The sequence below is a fragment of the Oncorhynchus mykiss genome, chromosome 21 (genome assembly GCF_013265735.2).
Source record: "Oncorhynchus mykiss isolate Arlee chromosome 21, USDA_OmykA_1.1, whole genome shotgun sequence".
NCBI lineage: Eukaryota > Metazoa > Chordata > Actinopteri > Salmoniformes > Salmonidae > Oncorhynchus > Oncorhynchus mykiss.
The window spans coordinates 43,538,398-43,557,009 of record NC_048585.1 but is presented as its reverse complement, the minus strand read 5'-3'; the positions used below and the strand labels follow the sequence as shown (position 1 = coordinate 43,557,009).

At 44.6% G+C, this 18,612-nt stretch overlaps 1 protein-coding gene across 4 annotated transcripts in view; it reads left to right on the top strand.

The window, feature by feature from the left end:
• kdm6ba (lysine (K)-specific demethylase 6B, a) overlaps positions 1-18,612 on the top strand; it is a 152,980-nt gene that overhangs the window by 60,793 nt on the left and 73,575 nt on the right. For 3 of the 4 annotated variants that reach the window (XM_036957916.1, XM_036957914.1, XM_036957920.1), the window contains 2 exons: positions 4,237-4,313; positions 5,477-5,867. The gene's annotated coding sequence lies outside the window, so the exon portion shown is untranslated. The remainder of the gene's footprint in view (positions 1-4,236; positions 4,314-5,476; positions 5,868-18,612) is intronic. The other variant, XM_036957915.1, reaches the window with a different exon arrangement.

Genomic DNA, 18,612 nt, shown 5'->3' with positions numbered 1-18,612 from the left:
AATACAACACATTACTGAGTATCACTCTCCATATTTTCACGTATGTTATGGGTATGCTAGTAATCGTTAAGGACTGGGCCGTTTTTCAGGATAAAAAATAAACGGAATGATGCTAAGCACAGGCAAACGCCTAGAGGAAAACCTGGTTCAGTCTGCTTTCTACCAGACACTGGGAGATAAATTCACCTCTCAGCAGGACAACAACATAAAACTCAAGGCCAAATATACACTGGAGTTGGTTATTTTATGTTTTATTTAACCAGGCAAGTTAGTTAAGAACAAATTCTTATTTACAATGACGGCCTAGGAACAGTGGGTTAACTGCCTTGTTCAGAACGACATATTTTGACCTTGTTAGCTCGGGGATTTAATCTAGCAACCTTTCCGGTTACTGGGCCAATGCTCTAGCCACTAGGCTACCTGCTGCTTACCAGGAAGAAAGTGAATGTTCCTAAATGGCTGAGTTACAGCTTTGACTTAAATCTACTTGAAAATCTATGGCAAGACCTGAAAATGTTTGTCTAGCAATGATCAACAACCAATTTGACAGAGCTTGGGGAATTTTGAAAAGGATAATGGGCAAATGTTGCACATTCCAGGTGTGGAAAGCTCTTACAGATTTACCCAGAAAGACTCACAGCTGTAATCGCTTCCAAAGGTGCTTCTACAACGTATTGACTCGGGGTTGTGAATACTTATGTAAATGAGATATTTCTGTATTTCATTTTCAATAAATCTGCATAAATGTCTAAACTTGTTTCCACTTTGTCATTATGGGGTATTGTGTGTAGATGTGTGAGAGAAATGATTTAAGCCATTTGGAATTCATGCGGTAACAACAAAATGTGGAATAAGTCGAGGGGAATGAATACTTTATGGTGGCCCTGTATGAATGTCATGTGTAGTTGAGTGTGTGTGTGGTTTTGCATGTGCGCCTGAATGTGTTTGTAGTTCTATCTGTGTACAATACACTGTATATAGCATATCACTGTACCTGTGCACGTGACATTACAACTTAAAACTCTCCCCGACCCCATGTGTATTTTAGTGTACTGTATTGTTATTCCATAGCATTGTGTACCACAGTGCAGCTACAGCATGCATTACATACTGAGTATAAATGACACTTCTAAAAATACCCTGTGAACCAGTTCACCCCCTCCTTACGCCCTGGGCTGGATAACTCCCTCCCTGCTCGGATCTCTCCACCCTGTCATGAAATGCAAGCTGTTCCTGTTGTACATTCCACATGCTAAAGGAATGAACCAACTCCCCAAAGAAGAGGGGGGACTCCATTTTTTTTTATCCCAAGGTAGCCCCTTGTATAAACGAGATGATTCCTAGCTGACTACGATGTGAGGTTAGGTGTGTAGTTTAACGGAGTTGTGTCATTGTTTCGTTGGGCGTTCCCCAAGACTCTGTCCCGAGGTCCCTTTCATTTAGCTTTGTTGTGTGTATTTGTGTGTCTTGTGTGTGTCTGCACAAGTGCATGCGTTTGTGTGTGTGGCCCCGGGCTGTTGTCAGGCAGATCTGAGTTAGCCCAGCTGGCTCGAGTGTAGGTAGCAACGTACCTCCTGAAGGAAGAAAAGAGGAGGAAACAGAGCACGCGCATTCCTCAACGCACGCTAAACATGGCCACAGGGGAACTGCAAGCACAGCAAGACTTCTCCCTTCCCTCTTTCCTCCCACTCTTAACTCGTATATCTCTCTCTCTCTCTCTTTCTGTCTCTCCCTGTTTCATACTCCTCATCCCCCCTTTCCCTAATACCCCTCTCTCTATCTCTCTCTCTCTCTCTGCCTGCTGCCAAACTACAGCAGGGAGATGATCTCGGGAAGAATTCCAGAATGTTGGAATCCAGGGGATTATGCTTAGAAGGAAATCTTGAATGATGGAATATTTAGGATTTAGCAGAAATGTTTTGGCTTTTTGCTGTTTGGCTCTTGTGAGTGTGATGTCATTATTATGACATATGACCAACCCCTAATCCCATGCATACACACATAAACACACACAAACACGCTCAGATAAACAGGCGCTTAGCCTAAACAGGAAATGCCGGGGTTCCCGTGTGTTTCTGCAGATGTTCTTCGTTGTGAGCGCATGTATGGATGAGATGGTCAACTACATTATGAACAGTGCCTTCAGAAAGTATGCCTCTTGACTGATTCCACATTCTGTTGTTACAGCCTGAATTCTAAATGGATTAAATAGATGTTTTTCTTTCACTCATCTACACACACTAGCACATACGTGAAAACGTGTTTTTAGAAATGTTTGCAAATGTATTGAAAATGAAATATAGAAATGTGAAATGTACATAAGTATTCACACCCCTGAGTCAATACATGTTAGAATCACCTTTGGCAGTGATTACATCTGTGAGTCTTTCTGGGTACGTCTCGTAAGAGCTTTGCATACCTGGATTGAACAATATTTGCACATTATTCTTGAAAGATTATTCAAGTTCTGTCAAGTTGGTTGTTGATCTTTGCTAGACAGCCATTTCCAAGTCTTGACATACATTTTCAAGAAGATTTAAGTCGAAACTCCAGTGTATATTTGGCCTTGTGTTTTAGGTTATTGTCCTGCTGAAAGGTGAATTTGTTTCCCAGTGTCTGGTGGAAAGCAGACTGAACCAGGTTTTCCTCTAGGATTTTGCTTGTTCTTAGCTCTGTTCCGTTTCTTTTTATCCAAGAAAAAACTCCCTTGTCCTTGCCTGATGACAAGCATACCCATAACATGATGGAGCCATTGCCATACTGGAAAATATGAAGAGTGGTACTCAGTGATGTGTTGTGTTGGATTTGCTCCAAACATAAGTCTTTGTATTCAAGACAAAGTTAAATTCTTTGACAATTTTTATTGCAGTTTTAATTTAGTGCTTTGTTGCAAACAGGATGCATGTTTTGGAACATTTTATATTCTGTATAGACTTCCTTCTTTTGACTCTGTCATTTAGGTTAGTATTGTGGAGTAACTACAATGTTGTTGATCCATCCTCAATTTTCTCCTATCACAGCCATTAAACTCTGTAACTGTGTTAAAGTCACCATTGGCCTCATGGTGAAATCTCTGAGCGGTTTCCTTCCTCTCCGGTAACTGAGTTAGGAAGGACGTCTGTATTTTTGTAGTGACTGAGTGTATTGATACACCATCCAAAGTGTAATTAATAACTTCGCCATGCTTAAAGGGATAGCCAATGTATTTTATTTTTATTTTTTACCCATCTACCAATAGGTGCCCTTCTTTACGAGGCACTGGGAAACCTCCCTGGCCTTTGTAGTTGAATCTGTGTTTGAAATCTGTCTCTCTGAAAATGGTATGTGTGGGGTACAGAGATGAGGTAGTCATTCAAAAATCATGTCAAACACTATTATTGCACACAGAGTGAGTCCATGCAACTTATTATGTGACTTGTTAAGAACATTTTGACTCCTGCACTTATTTAGCAAAGGGGTTGAATACTTATTGACTCAAGACATTTCAGCTTTTCATTTTTTATTAATTTGTAAAATAAAAATAAAAAATCTCAAAAAATATTTATACTTTGACATTATGGGGTATTGTTTGTAGGCCAGTGACACAAAATCTCCATTGAATCCATGTTAAGTTCAAGCTGTAACACGACAAAATGTGGTTAAAGTCGAGGGGTGTGGATACTTTCTGAAGGCCCTGTAAGGGAGGCTTTATGACCGTAGTTTTGCATGGCTATGCTGAGGGAGTACAGGCTTCATGTATAGGCTTCTGCTGTACAACTGAGGCATGATAAGTGACGGTGTGTGTCCTGTGTGTCTGTCTGTGTCTCTGCTGGCTAAGTGGAGGGCATAATGGCTGTCTCCTGGACGCTCATTAGGTGTGTGTGTGTGTGTGCGTGCGTGCCCGCCAAATAACTATCAGTGGTAAGCAGAGTACTGCTCTTGGAACCGTAGCATTATTAGTCTGGACGGACCAGCCTCACATACCTAGTCACACACACCCACACACACCCTGCCTACAGTTATGTTCTTATGTGCTGGAGGTTAGTAGTGCAACAGGGTGTGTTGCAACGGAACTAAACCCGTTTGTTTACTCATCTAAGTCATGAAACTGACTTTCATACAGTTCTCTAGAAGCTACACTTCAGTATGTACACAACATGCTGTACGTCTCTTACCGTCCGATTCTGTCAGTGTGTGTCGTGTGTGTCAGTGTGTGTCGTGTGTGCTATTCAAAGCTGTTGTGTGCTTGTGTTACAGGTACAGACGATACCTGGCCCACGCAGGTACACACCCACGCACAGAACACACACGGTGGGAGGACGACACTGTGGCAGGTGAGAGGAATAGAGGTGTGTGTGTGTGTGTGTGTGTGTGTGTGTGTGTGTGTGTGTGTGTGTGTGTGTGTGTGTGTGTGTGTGTGCGTCCGTCCGTCCGTCCGTCCGTCCCCTAATAGATTAGCACTGCTGTGTCAGTTGGTTGGCTGAGCCAGGAGCTGGAAATGGGCTGAGAGTCCCTTGTTGAAACCAGACATCCCATTGTCCACCCCACACACACACACAGAGGCACAGACACACATTCGCTTAAAGACTCACACGTACTGTACACACACCTGCTGGGTTCCTTGGAGAAAAGCTGAGCTCCATTCTGTCTCTATTCAGGGGAGACGAAGGAGAAGAGTGGGAGGAGGGAACGGAGCATGCGGAGTGGGGGGAGGAGGGAGGGAGTCAGTCACTCAGACAGGTATTCACACAGCTCAAGTCATGCTGGGAGGGAGGGAGGGAGGGATAGAGAGGACAGCTCAGGTCATGCTGGGAGGGAGGGAGGGATAGAGAGGACAGCTCAGGTCATGCTGGGAGGAAGGGAGGGAAGGAGAGGGAGTGATAGAGAGGGAGGGAGGGAAGGAGGGATAGAGAGGGAGGGAGGGAAAGAGAGGGGTGGTGAGTGAGGGATAGAGAGGGATGGATGGAGAGAGAGAGGGGATGGTGAGGGAGGGATGGATGGAGAGAGGGAGAGATGGTGAGGGAGGGATAGAGAGGGATGGTGAGGGAGAGATGGATGGAGAGAGGGAGGGATAGAGAGGGATGGATGGAGAGAGAGAGGGGATGGTGAGGGAGGGATGGATGGAGAGAGGGAGAGATAGTGAGGGAGGGATAGAGAGGGATGGTGAGGGAGGGATGGATGGAGAGAGGGAGGGATAGAGAGGGGGGATAGAGAGGGAGGGGTGGTGAGTGAGGGATAGAGAGGGAGGGATAGAGAGGGACGGATGGAGAGAGGGAGGGATAGAGAGGGATGGTGAGGGAGGGAGGGATAGAGAGGGGGGGTGGTGAAGGAGGTGGGATAGAGAGGGAGGAAGGGAGGGATGGAGAGGGAGGGAGACAAAGAAAAACAGATGATAAAGTAGGAGGAGGCAGACAGAGAGATGAATAGTGATAGCCAGCTCTGTATTCTCCTGTCATCTCCCCCCCCCTTCTTGTTCTCCCCCTTTCTTTGTGAACAGATGGGTGGAGGTATCCGATTTGAATGAAAGACGATTGAAAAGGAGGCTATGAAAAGACCACGACCAACAGCCAGCTCCACACACATACACACACCTTCACAATCACTATCACACACTCACTATCACACACTTTTGCTCGAACATGTGTAGCCTACCTGCACTAACACACACATACACATTCAATCTCTCTCTCTCTCTCTCTCTCTCTCTCCTCCCTCTCTCTTTGTCCAGGTTGCTGTAGTGCTCTGCCCGCTGTTCTCCCACTAGACTGTCTGAAGCTGTTGTGATGTATTCCATGTCAACATGACATGCTACAGACATGTTGTGTACTGCACACTCAGCTTTGTGGATCAACCAGCTCTTGAAGAACCGCTGTAACCCCTAAAGTGAAGTGAGTGTGTGTCCGTGTGTGTGTGTGTGTGTGTGTGTGTGTGTGTACCGTATGAGAACGTGTCTGATATTTGGCCCTCTATAGGTTGCTCTCTGGTTCAACAGGCTTTACATTCATCCACCTGTCATCAACAGCATTGTACACAGACACACACACACACACACACTTAAGACTTAGCGATGAGACGTGTTTTGACAGAGAGGCAGATGAATTAGATAAATAAGAGGAAGATAGGTATGAGAGACAGAGAGGAAATGGGGGGGGGACATTGAAAAGAAGGCCGCTTGTACTGATTGTAAATTCATCACATCTACTATCACTCGTGGTAGATAGGTAGTATCTATACAGAGGATGTATTTCTCTCTACCATATGACATGGTGACAGCGAGAACCACAGGGAATGGGATATAGGACATTTCTGGAAAAGAGAGAGAGGGGGAGAGAGAGAATATGAGAGGGAAGGGAGAGAGGTGGAGAGGGAGAGAGAATACTGGAGGGAGGAGAGAGGGAGGGAGAGGGAGAGAGAATACCGGAGGGAGAGGGAGAGAGAATACTGGAGGGAGAGAGAATACTGGAGGGAGAAGCAGAGGGAGCTGGAGAGGGACAGAGAATACTAGAGGGAGAAGGAGAGAGGGAGAAAGGTGTCGTGAGGAATAGCGCTGATACCAGTGCTAATTGAACACAGCTGTAACTCGTTAAACATTAATTGCCAATTAATCAGACTGCCTGCTCCCAGTTGAGTATACCTTTAAAAAAGAACAGAGAGAATGAGGGAATGAAAAAAAGATGGGGGAAAAAAATACAGAAATTGAATTATTTACGGCGTCAAGAGGAAAGTCTGTTTGAGTTTTCTCTCTTTCTCTCTTTCAGTGGCTCTCTGCTTGCTTCTGTCTATTAATCTAGTTTTTTCTGCCTCTCTTTCTCTCCGCTTCCCTCCTTTCATTCCCGTCTGCAGTCCTTCCTCTCTGTGGAGAGAAGGATCCTATAAAAGAAGAAGTGCTCCAGGGGAAAGGGGGATGAGGAGGAGGAGAGGAAGCTGAAAGAAGGAAGAATGTATAGGATGGGGCATTGACTCACGCTTGAATGTGATTGGGAAGTATGTGTGGTGGGACTGGGCGTGAGCAGGGTTGCGTGCGCCTGTGTGTCTGTGCATAGTGCCAGCTGTAGACACCTGTGTGTGTGCGCCTGTAAATCAAATCAAATTGTATTGGTCACATGCACATGGTTAGCAGATGTTAATTGCGAGTGTAGCGAAATGCTTGTGCTTCTAGTTCCAACTATGCAGTAAAATCTAACAAGTAATCTAACAAATTCACAACAACTGCCTTATACACACAAATGTAAAGGGATGAATAAGAACATGTACATATAAATATATGGATGAGAGATGGCTGTGCAGCATAGACAAGATGCAGTAGATGGTGTAGAATACAGTATATACACATATGATACGAGTCATGTAGGACATGTAGACATTTTTATAGTTGAGTTATTTAAAGTGACTAGTGATACCTTTATTAAATAAATGTATTACATTTCTTAAAGTGGCCAGAGATTTGAGTCTGTATGTTGGCAGCAGCCTCTCTATGTTAGTGATGGCTGTTTAACAGTCTGATGGCCTTGAGATAGAAGCTGTTTTTCAGTCTCTCGGTCCCTGCTTTGATGCACGTGTACTGACCTCGCCTTCTGGATGATAGCGGGGTGAACAGGCAGTGGCTCGGATGGTTGTTGTCCTTGATGATCTTTATGGCCTTCCTGTGACATCGGGTGCTGTAGGTGTCCTGGAGGGCAGGTAGTTTGCCCCCGGTAATGCATTGTGCAGACCTCACTACCCTCTGGAGAGCCTTGCGGTTTAGGGCGGAGCAGTTGCCATACCAGGCGGTGATACAGCCCGACAGGATGCTCTCGATTGTGCATCTGTAAAAGTTTGTGAGTGTTTTAGGTGACAAGCCAAATTTCTTCAGCCTTCTGAGATTGAAGAGGCGCTGTTGCGCCTTCATCACCACACTGTCTGTGTGGGTGGACCATTTCAGTTTGTCCGTGATGTGTACGCCGAGGAACTTAAAACTTTCCACCTTCTCCACCTTCACTACTGTCCCGTTGATGTGGATAGGGGGTGCTCCCTCTGCTGTTTCCTGAAGTCCACGATCATCTCATTTGTTTTATTGACGTTGAGTGAGAGGTTATTTTCCTGACACCACACTCCGAGGGCCCTCACCTCCTCCCTGTAGGCCGTCTCGTCGTTGTTGGTAATCAAGCCTACCACTGTTGTGTCGTCTGCAAACTTGATGATTGAGTTGGAGCGGTGCATGGCCACGCAGTCATGGGTGAACAGGGAGTACAGGAGAGGGCTGAGAACGCACCCTTGTGGTGCCCCAGTGTTGAGGATCAGCAGGGTGGAGATGTTGTTTCCTACCTTCACCGCCTGTGGGCGGCCCGCCAGAAAGTCCAGGACCCAGTTGCACAGGGCGGGGTTCAGACCCAGGGTCTCAAGCTTAATGACCAGTTTGGAGGGTACTATGGTGTTAAATGCTGAGTTGTAGTCAATGAACAGCATTCTTACATAGGTATTCCTCTTGTCCAGATGGAATAGGGCAGTGTGCAGTGTGATTGCGATTGCATCGTTAGTGTACCTATTGGGGCGGTAAGCAAATTGGAGTGGGTCTAGGGTATCAGGTAGGGTGGAGGTGATATGGTCCTTGACTAGTCTCTCAAAGCACTTCATGATGACAGAAGTGAGTGCTACGGGGCGATAGTCATTTAGTTCAGTACCTTAGCTTTCTTGGGAACAGGAACAATGATGGCCATTTTTAAGCATGTAGGGACAACAGACTGGGATAGGGATTGGTTGAATATGTCCGTAAACACTCCAGCCAGCTGGTCTGCGCATGCTCTAGAGGACGTGGCTAGGGATGCCGTCTGGGCCGGCAGCCTTGCAAGGGTTAACACGTTTAAATGTTTTACTCACGTTGGCCACGGAGAAGGAGAGCCCACAGGATTTGGTAGCGGGCCGTGTCAGCAGCACTGTATTGTCCTCAAAGCGAGCAAAGATGTTGTTTAATTTGTCTGGGAGCAAGACGTCAATGTCCGCGTGATTTAACCGTTGAATTGCGAACTAACCAGACCTGGGTTCAAAAACTATCTGAACTCTTTAAAATAGTTTGAGCGTTCACTTTAGCCTGCCTGGAGTGCCAGGTGGGTGGGGTATGCACTTTTGGGCCTGTTCTATTGGTTCCATTCCATCATGCAAGCTCAATTAAGGACAGTTAAAGAATATTACATTATTTTAAATAGTATTTAGATCCAGGTTTCTTTCAGCAGACCAGACATGAGTCCCAAATGGCACCATGTCCCTATATAGTGCACTACTTTTGACCTGAGTCATGGAAATAGAGTCCCATTTGGGAAGCAGACAGGTCTGGCCTGTGGATCCAGTGAGTCTGGCTCTAACCCTGTTATAAAACTGATTACAGCAGCACTGATAACACTGTGGACTGTACACTCACTGACACACAATCACCCTCTCTCTCTCTCTCTCTCTCCCTCTCTCCTTCTATCTCCCTCTCTCCTTCTCCCTCTCTCCTTCTCTCTCTCTCTCTCTCTCTCTCTTTCTGCTACCCTTACTATTCAATTCAATTCAGGGCTTTATTGGCATGGGAAACATATGTTTACATTGTCAAAGCAAGTGGAAATGAACATTAATATGCAAAAGTGAAATAAACAATAAAAATGAACAGTTAACGTTACACTCACAAAAGTTCCAAAATAATTAAGACATTTCAAATGTCATATTATGTTTATATACAGTGTTGTAATGATGTATAAATGGTTAAACTACAAAAGGGGAAATAAATAAGCATAAATATGGGTTGTATTTACAATGGTGTTTGTTCTTCACTGGTTGACCTTTTCTTGTGACAACAGGTCACAAATCTGCGGCTGTGATGCACACTGTGGAATTTCACCCAGTAGATATGGGAGTTTATCAAAATCGGGTTTCTTTTTTAATTCTTTGTGGATCTGTGTAATCTGAGGGAAATACATTGGGCAGGAGGTTAGGAAGTGCAGCTCAGTTTCCACCTCATTTTGTGAGCAGTGTGCACATAGCCTGTCTTCTCTTGAGCGCCATGTCTGCCTATGGCGGCCTTTCTCAATAGCAAGGTCACTGAGTCTGTACATAGTCAGAGCTTTCCTTAAGTTTGGGACTGTCACAGTGGTCAGGTATTCTGCCACTGTGTACTCTCTGTTTAGGGCCAAATAGCATTCTAGTTTGCTCTGTTTTTTTTGTTAATTCTTTCCAATGTGATAAGTAATTATCTTTTTGTTTTCTCATGATTTGGTTGGGTCTAATTGTGTTGCTGTCCTGGGGCTCTGTGGGGTGTGTTTGTGTTTGTGAACAGGAACAGCTTGCTTACGGGTCTCTTCTCCAGGTTCATCTCTCTGTAGGTGATGGCTTTGTTATGCAATGTTTGGGAAACGCTTACTTTTAGGTGGTTGTAGAATTGAACTGCTCTTTTCTGGATTTTGATAATTTGTGGGTATTGGCCTAATTCTGCTCTGCATGCATTATTTGGTGTTTTATGTTGTACACAGGGGATGTTTTGCTAAATTCTGCATGCAGTCTCAATTTGGTGTTTGTCCCATTTTATGAATTCTTGGTTGTTGAGCGGACCCCAGACCTCACAACCATGAAGGGCAATGGGTTCTATAACTGATTCAATTTTTTTTTAATCCTAATTGGGATTTTATGTTCCCTTTGATGGCGTAAAAGGCCCTTCTTGCCTTGTCTCTCAGATTGTTCGCATCTTTGTTGAAGTTACCTGTGATGCTGATGTTTAGGCCGAGGTACACTACATAGCCAAACGTAGCTGGACACCCCTTCAAATAAGTGGATTTGGCTATCTCAGCTACTGTCACGCCTGCTCCCGCTCCCCCTCTCAGGCGCCAGGCTACCCATCATTACGTTGATCAGCGCTCATTGGACTCACCTGGACTTCTTCACTTTGTTGTTTGCCCCCTCTATATCTGTCTGTTCCTCAGTTTGTTCCCCATTTCATGTCCGCTATTTATTAAATGTTCACTCCCCTGTATTCTGTCCCCTGTACTGTACAGAATGCTAACACCACAATTTAACGCATCAGGGAGTTTTTGTTTTTGTTGGTGACGTCGGGTCTGGGTGCCACTGCCGAAGGAAGCGGTCTCGTCAGGCTTCCACGCCTTAGCTGGCTCAAGAAATTTGCTTGCCTCAGCCGACCCGTCAGGCTCCCACACCTCAGCCAGCTTGTCGGGCTCCCACGCCTCAACCGGCTTGTCGGGCTCCCGCGCCCCAGCGGGATCGTCAGGCTTTCGCGTCTCAGCCGGCTCTTCGGGCTCCCACGTCTCAGCCGGCTCGTCAGGCTTCCACGCCTCAGCCAGCTTGTCCGACTCTCATGTTTCAGTCGGCCCGTCAGGCTCGCCCAGGTGGGACGCCGGGGGGCGCACCTAGAGGGGGGGTACTGTCACTCCTGCTCCCGCTCCCCCTCTCTGGCGCTCGAGGGTCTGTTTCATGTCCGTTGTTTATTAAATATTCACTTCCTGTACTTACTTCTCGTCTCCCAGCATCTGTCCTTACAGCTACACCCGTTGCTGACAGGTGTATAACATCTAACACACAGCCATGCAATCTCCATAGACATGCCCGTACTGAAGAGCTTAATGACTTTCAACGTAGCACCATCATAGGATGCCACCTTTCCAACAAGTCAGTTCGTCAAATTTCTGCCCTGCAAGTGCTGCCCCAGTCAACTGTGAGTGCTGTTATTGTGAAACGTCTAGGATCAACAATGGCTCAGCTGCGAATTAGTAGACCACACAAGCTCACAGAACGGGACCGGTGAATGCTGAAGCTCGTAGCGTGTAAAAATCGTCTGTCCTTGGTTGCAACACTCACTAACGAGTTCCAAACTGCCTCTGGAAGCAACGTCAGCACAATAACTGTTTGTCGGGAGCTTCATGAAATGACTTTCCATGACTGAGCGGCTGCACACAAGCCAAGATCACCAATGCGCAGTGCCAAACGTCGGCTGGAGTGGTGGAAAGCTCGCCGCCTTTGGACTTTGAAGCAGTGGAAATGCGTTCTCTGGAGTGATGAATCCTGCTTCACCATCTGGCAGTCCGACGGACAAATCTGGGTTTGGCAGATGCCAGGTGAACACTAACTGGCCGAATGCATAGTGCCAAATTTAAAGTTTGTCTCGGCCCCTTGGCTAGGCCCCTGGGTTCCAGTGAAGGGAAATCTTGACGCTACAGCATACAATGACATTCTAGACCATTCTGTGCAGTTTGGGAAGGGCCCTTTCGTGCTTCAGCATGACAATGCCCCCGTGCACAAAGCAAGGTCTATTCAGAAATGGTTTGTCGAGACCGGTGTAGAACTTGACTGGCCTGCACAGAGCCCCCATCTCAACCCCATCGAACACCTTTGGGATGAATTGGAAAGCTGACTGCAAGCCAGGCCTAATCGCCCAACATCAGTGCCCAACTTCACTAATGCTCTTGTGGCTGAATGGAAGCAAGTCCCTGCAGCAATGTTCCAACATCTAGTGGAAAGCCTTCCTAGAAGGGTGGAGGCTGTTATAGCAGCACAGGGGGACCAACTCCATACCATTACCCATGATTTTGGAATGAGATGTTCGACAAGCAGGTGTCCACATACCCTTGACCATGTAGTGTATGTATAGTTTTGTGTGCTCTAGGGCAACGGTGTCTAGGTGGAGTTTGTATTTGTGGTCCTGGCAACTGGACCTTCTTTGGAACACCATTATTTTTGTCTTACAGGTCTGGCAGAATCTGTGCAGAAGATCTAGGTGCTGCTGTAGGCCTTCCTTGATTGGTGACAAAAGCACCAGATCATCAGCCAACAGTAGACCTTTGACTTCAGATTCTAGTAGGGTGAAGCCGGGTGCTGCAGACTATTCTAGTGCCCTCGCCAATTTGTTGACATATATGTTGAAGAGGGTGGGGCTTAAGCTGCATCCCTGTCTCAACCCACGGCCCTGTGGAAAGAAATGTGTTTTTTGCCCATTTTAACCGCACACTTGTTGTTTGTGTACATGGATTTTAGAATGTTGTATGTTTTTCCCCCAACACCAATTTCCATCAATTTGTATTGCAGACCCTTATGCCAAATTGAGTCAAAAGCTTTTTTGAAATCAACAAGTCATGAGAAGACTTTGCCTTTGTTTTGGTTGGTTTGTTTTTCAATTAGGGTGTGCAGGGTGAATACGTGGTCTGTCGTACGGTAATTTGGTAAAAAGCTAATTTGACATTTGTTCAGTACATTCTTTTCACTGAGGAAATGTACAAGCCATGCTGTTAATGAAAATGCGGAGGATTCTCCCAAGGTTGCTGTTGACACATATCCCACGGTAGTTATTGGGGTCAAATTCTTCTGGGGTGATCAGTCCTTAGTTTCAAATTTTGGGGAATATGCCAGAGCTGAGGATGATGTTAAAGTTTAATTATAGGCATTTGGAATTTGTGGTCAGTATATTTTATAATTTCATTGATGATACCATCAACATCACAGGACCTCTTTCTCTCTCTCTCTCTCTCTCTCTCTCTCTCTCTCTCTCTCTCTCTCTCTCTCTGCCCTCTGTCCACCCTCCCTTCTCCTACCCCCTCCCTCTCCCTTCTCTCTCGCTCAGCCCTCTCTTCTTGGCTGAAGCTCAAATATTACAAATGCTATTGCATATTGGCTGAGGGCCAAATCTTGCCAGTGACAAATCAATAGGATGTTAAATTATGTAAGAGACCCAAAGAGATGTCACTACTGACTACTGGCCCCGATTACATCAGTTTATTTCCCCAGCCTACCTACCACTCCACCCACAGTACAGTATCTCTCTCTGTCCTCTATTCTCTCTGTCCCTCTCTCTCTTTCTCATTTTCTCTCACCAATAGTGTCTCTTTTATTTATTTAGCCATGCTAGTTAAGTGTGCCTTGAATTCTAAATGAATCACTGACAGTGTCACCAACAAAGCACCATTACACCAACACACCTCCTCCACGCTTCACGGTGGGAACCACACACGTGGAGATCATCCGCTCACCAACTCTGCGTCTCACAAAGACACGGTGGTTGGAACCAAAAATCTCAAATTTGGACTCATCAGACCTCAGGACAGATTTCCAATGGTCTAATGTCCATTGCTTGTGCTTCTTGGTCCAAGCAAGTCTCTTCTTCTTATTGCTGTCTCCACGCAGGGTACAGTATCTCTCTCTGTCCTCAATTCTCTCTGTCCTTCTCTCTCTCTTTCTCATTTTCTCTCACCAATAGTATCTCTTTTTTTTCTGTCTGTCACTTATTCTCTCTCTCTTTCTATCACTTATTCTCTCTCTCCGCCATCCTTAATCTCTCTCTCAATCACTTATTCTCTCTCTCCGCCATCCTTAATCTCTCTCTCTCTCTCTCTCTCTCTCTCTATGTCATTCTCAATCATAGCTTAATGATGAATCAATGTTTCTGACTGGAATCAAATGTCTGGTTGATTATATTCTGAACAAACCAAAAACCTTCCACACAAAAAAAAATGACTCCATAGATATCTGGAAGTGTATGTTTACTGAGCAGTGGAAACAAGATGTATGACATTGAATTCTGGTCTTAGCAATACGGTTGTATGTTTTACTTTGTACCGCAGTAACTTCTTGTTCACTCCTCTTTTCTGGTGCACTCTCTTCCCTCTCTTCTCTGTAGGAGTGGAAGGTCTGCTCTATATGAAGCTAGTCATACGTTGAACTTATTTTCCATACGGTCACCCTCTTTACGAGCCTTCCCTCTTTCTCTCTCTCTCTTCCTGTGCTCGCTCTCTCTACGGGACGGTGCACGTGGCCAGTCTTGGGGGGCTGTGTGTGTGTGTGTGTGTGTGTGTGTGTGTGTGTGTGTGTGTGTGTGTGTGTGTGTGTGTGTGTGTGTGTGTGTGTGTGTGTGTGTGTGTGTGTGTGTGTGTGTGTGTGTGTGTGTGTGTGTGTGTGTGTGTGTGTGTGTGTGAGAGAACATGAGCAAAATGAAACATCTTCGTGTTTGGTTGAGAAAACGGAAATGTCGGGAGTGTGTGGCTAGCAGGTGAACTTACACACACACGCACACATTGGTGTCATCGTCATTCCACATTCATTGAAACACTTGCAAGTACTTACAGTAGGCACAGAACTCATCAGAACACTCACAAGTACTGTTATACTATACAGCTGGTACACTCACAAGTACTGTTATACTATACAGTTTGTACACTCACAAGTACTGTTATACTATATAGTTTGTACACTAAGAAGTACTGTTATACTATACAGCTGGTACACTCACAAGTACTGTTATACTATACAGTTTGTACACTCACAAGTACTGTTATACTATACAGTTTGTACACTCACAAGTACTGTTATACTATACAGTTTGTACACTAAGAAGTACTGTTATACTATACAGTTTGTACACTCACAAGTACTGTTATACTATACAGTTTGTACACTCACAAGTACTGTTATACTATACAGTTTGTACACTCACAAGTACTGTTATACTATACAGTTTGTACACTAAGAAGTACTGTTATACTATACAGTTTGTACACTCACAAGTACTGTTATACTATACAGTTTGTACACTAAGAAGTACTGTTATACTATACAGTGTGTACACTCACAAGTACTGTTATACTATACAGTTTGTACACTCACAAGTACTGTTATACTATACAGTTTGTACACTCACAAGTACTGTTATACTATACAGCTTGTACACTCACAAGTACTGTTATACTATACAATTTGCACACTAAGAAGTACTGTTATACTATACAGTTTGTACACTCACAAGTACTGTTATACTATATAGTTTGTACACTCACAAGTACTGTTATACTATACAGTTTGTACACTCACAAGTACTGTTATACTATACAGCTTGTACACTCACAAGTACTGTTATACTATACAGCTTGTACCCTCACAAGTACTGTTATACTATACAGCTTGTACCCTCACAAGTACTGTTATACTATACAGCTTGTACCCTCACAAGTACTGTTATACTATACAGCTTGTACCCTCACAAGTACTGTTATACTATACAGATTGTACACTCACAAGTGTTTCTACACCTTCTCTTATTGCGGATGATATAATATCTATAGGTATTGGCCGTGTACACACGATGTTATCACAGCTGCAGCGAAATGCTTATGTTTCTAGCTCCAACAGTGCAGTAATACATAACAATACAAAACAAAACACGCAAATCCCAAAAATGTAAAGGAAGGAATTAAGAAATATCAGAATAATCAATGAATAAATGAGTCCAGAATATAAATATATGTACAATACCAGTCAAAAATGTGGACGTGCCTACTCATTCCAGGGTTTTTATTTATTTAGCCATGCTAGCCACCCCCACACCATCACACCTCCTCCTCCATGCTTCACGGTGGGAACCACACACGCGGAGATCATCCGTTCACCGACTCTGCGTCTCACAAAGACATGGCGGTTAGAACCAAAATTCTCAAATTTGGACTCATCAGACCTCAGGACAGATTTCCAACAGTCTAATGTCCATTGCTTGTGTTTCTTGGTCCGAGCAAGTCTCTTATTTTTACTGGTGTCCTTTAGTAGTGGTTTCTTTGCAGCAATTCAACCATGAAGCCCTGATTCATGCAGTCTCCTCTGAACAGTTGATGTTGAGATGTGTCTGTTACTTAAACTCTGTGAAGCATTTATTTGGGCTGCAATCTGAGGTGCAGTTAACTCTAATTAACTTATCCTCTGGAGCAGAGGTAACTCTGGGTCTTCCTTTCCTGTGGCCGTCCTCATGAGAGCCAGTTTCATCACAGCGCTTGATGGTTTTTGTGACTGCACTTGAAGAGACATTCAAAGTTCTTGAAATGTTCCGTATTGACTGACCTTCATGTCTTAAAGTAATGATGGACTGTCGTTTCTCTTTGATTATTTGAGCTTTTCTTGCCATAATATGGACTTGGTCTTTTACCAAATCTTCTGTATACCACCCATACCTTGTCACAACACAACTGATTGGCTCAAACACATTAAGAAGGAAAGAAATTCCACAAATGAACTTTTAATTGAAAAGCATTCCAGGTGACTACCTCATGAAGCTGGTTGAGAGAATGCCAAGAGTGTGCAAAGCTGTCATCAAGGCACTTGCTTACTACATGATTCCATATGTGTCATTTCATCATTTTGAAAAATGAAGAAAAACCCTTCGATGAGTAGGTGTTTCCAAACTTCCGACTTCAACTGTATATAATGGTGTGTAAAGACAGTATGGACAGTAAATTCATAGAAAAGGTGTGTACTGCAGTAGTTATATAGGATGAGGCTTGATTAGAATACAGTATATACATACAAAGTGGATGAAACAGTTGGTCAACAGATTACTATGTACATAGGGCAGCTGTCTCTAAGGTGGCGGGGGCGGCAGGGTAGCCTAGTGGTTAGAGCGTTGGACTAGTAACCAGAAGGTTGCAAGTTCAAACCCCCGAGCTGACTGTAAATTAATAGAAAAGGTGTGTACTGCAGCAGTTAACCCACTGTTCCTAGGCCGTCATTGAAAATAATAATTTGTTCTTAACTGACTTGCCTGGTTAAATAAAGGTTATAAAATGTAAAGGTCCAGGGTTGAATACTGATTTGGTAGCCGGCTAGTAATAGTTACTGAGTTCAGGGCAGGGTACTGGGTGAGGCTGCCTAGAAGGTGTTTTTCAGTCTTCCGGTCCCAGCTTTGATGCACCTGTACTGGCCTCGCCTTCTGGATGATAGCGGATGGGTGGTTGATGTCCTTGATGATCTTCTTGGCCTTCCTGTGATAACGGGTGCTGAAGGTGTCCTGGAGGGCAGGTGATGCGTTGGACTGACCACACCACCAGTAGCCGTACCAGGCGGCGAGACAACGCGACGGGGTGCTCTCAATGATGCGTCTGTAGTTTGTGAGGGATCTCATGGGGCCACGCCAAATTTCTCCCGCCTCCTGAGGTTTAAAGAGGTGCTGATGCTCCTTCTTCACCACGCTGTCTGTGTGAAGGGGCCAGTGACGTGCGGGCCGAGGAACTGTCTGGTAGACAGGTAGACTGTCTCATCGTTGTTGGTAACGTACTGCATCCATATGTTGCAACACCCTTGTTTTATAAGCGCAGTCCAGGGTTATCCGTGTCTTCTCTTTCTCAGGAGAATGGCTCAGTTGAGGGAAACCAGTGTTAAATAGTATCATCTTAAACACCCATTAATACAACACCGAATAGAGAGAGGTGACGTGACCTGTGACCTGTTGCCCGGAACAAACACCCTTGTAAATACAACCCATATTTATGGTTATTTATTTTCCCTTTTGTAATTTAACTATTTGCACATCATCACAACACTGTATATAGACATTATATGACATTGGAAATGTCTCTATTCATCTGGAACTTTTGTTCATTTCTGATTGGGTTATTTTTTTCTCACTTTTGTTTATTATCTATTTCACTTGCTTTGGCAATGTAAATATATGTTTCCCATGCCAATAAGATCCTCTGAATTGAATTGAATTGAAATTGAGAGAGAGAGAGAGGGTAGGAAAGAGAGTGAGAGGGTGAGTGAGCCAAGAGGCTCCTTCCTCTCTCCTTCCTCTCTCCTTCCTCTCTCCAATCCCATCTGTTTGACACACAGATAAAGAGAGGGAGGGAGATGGGGAACGGGCGAATGAAA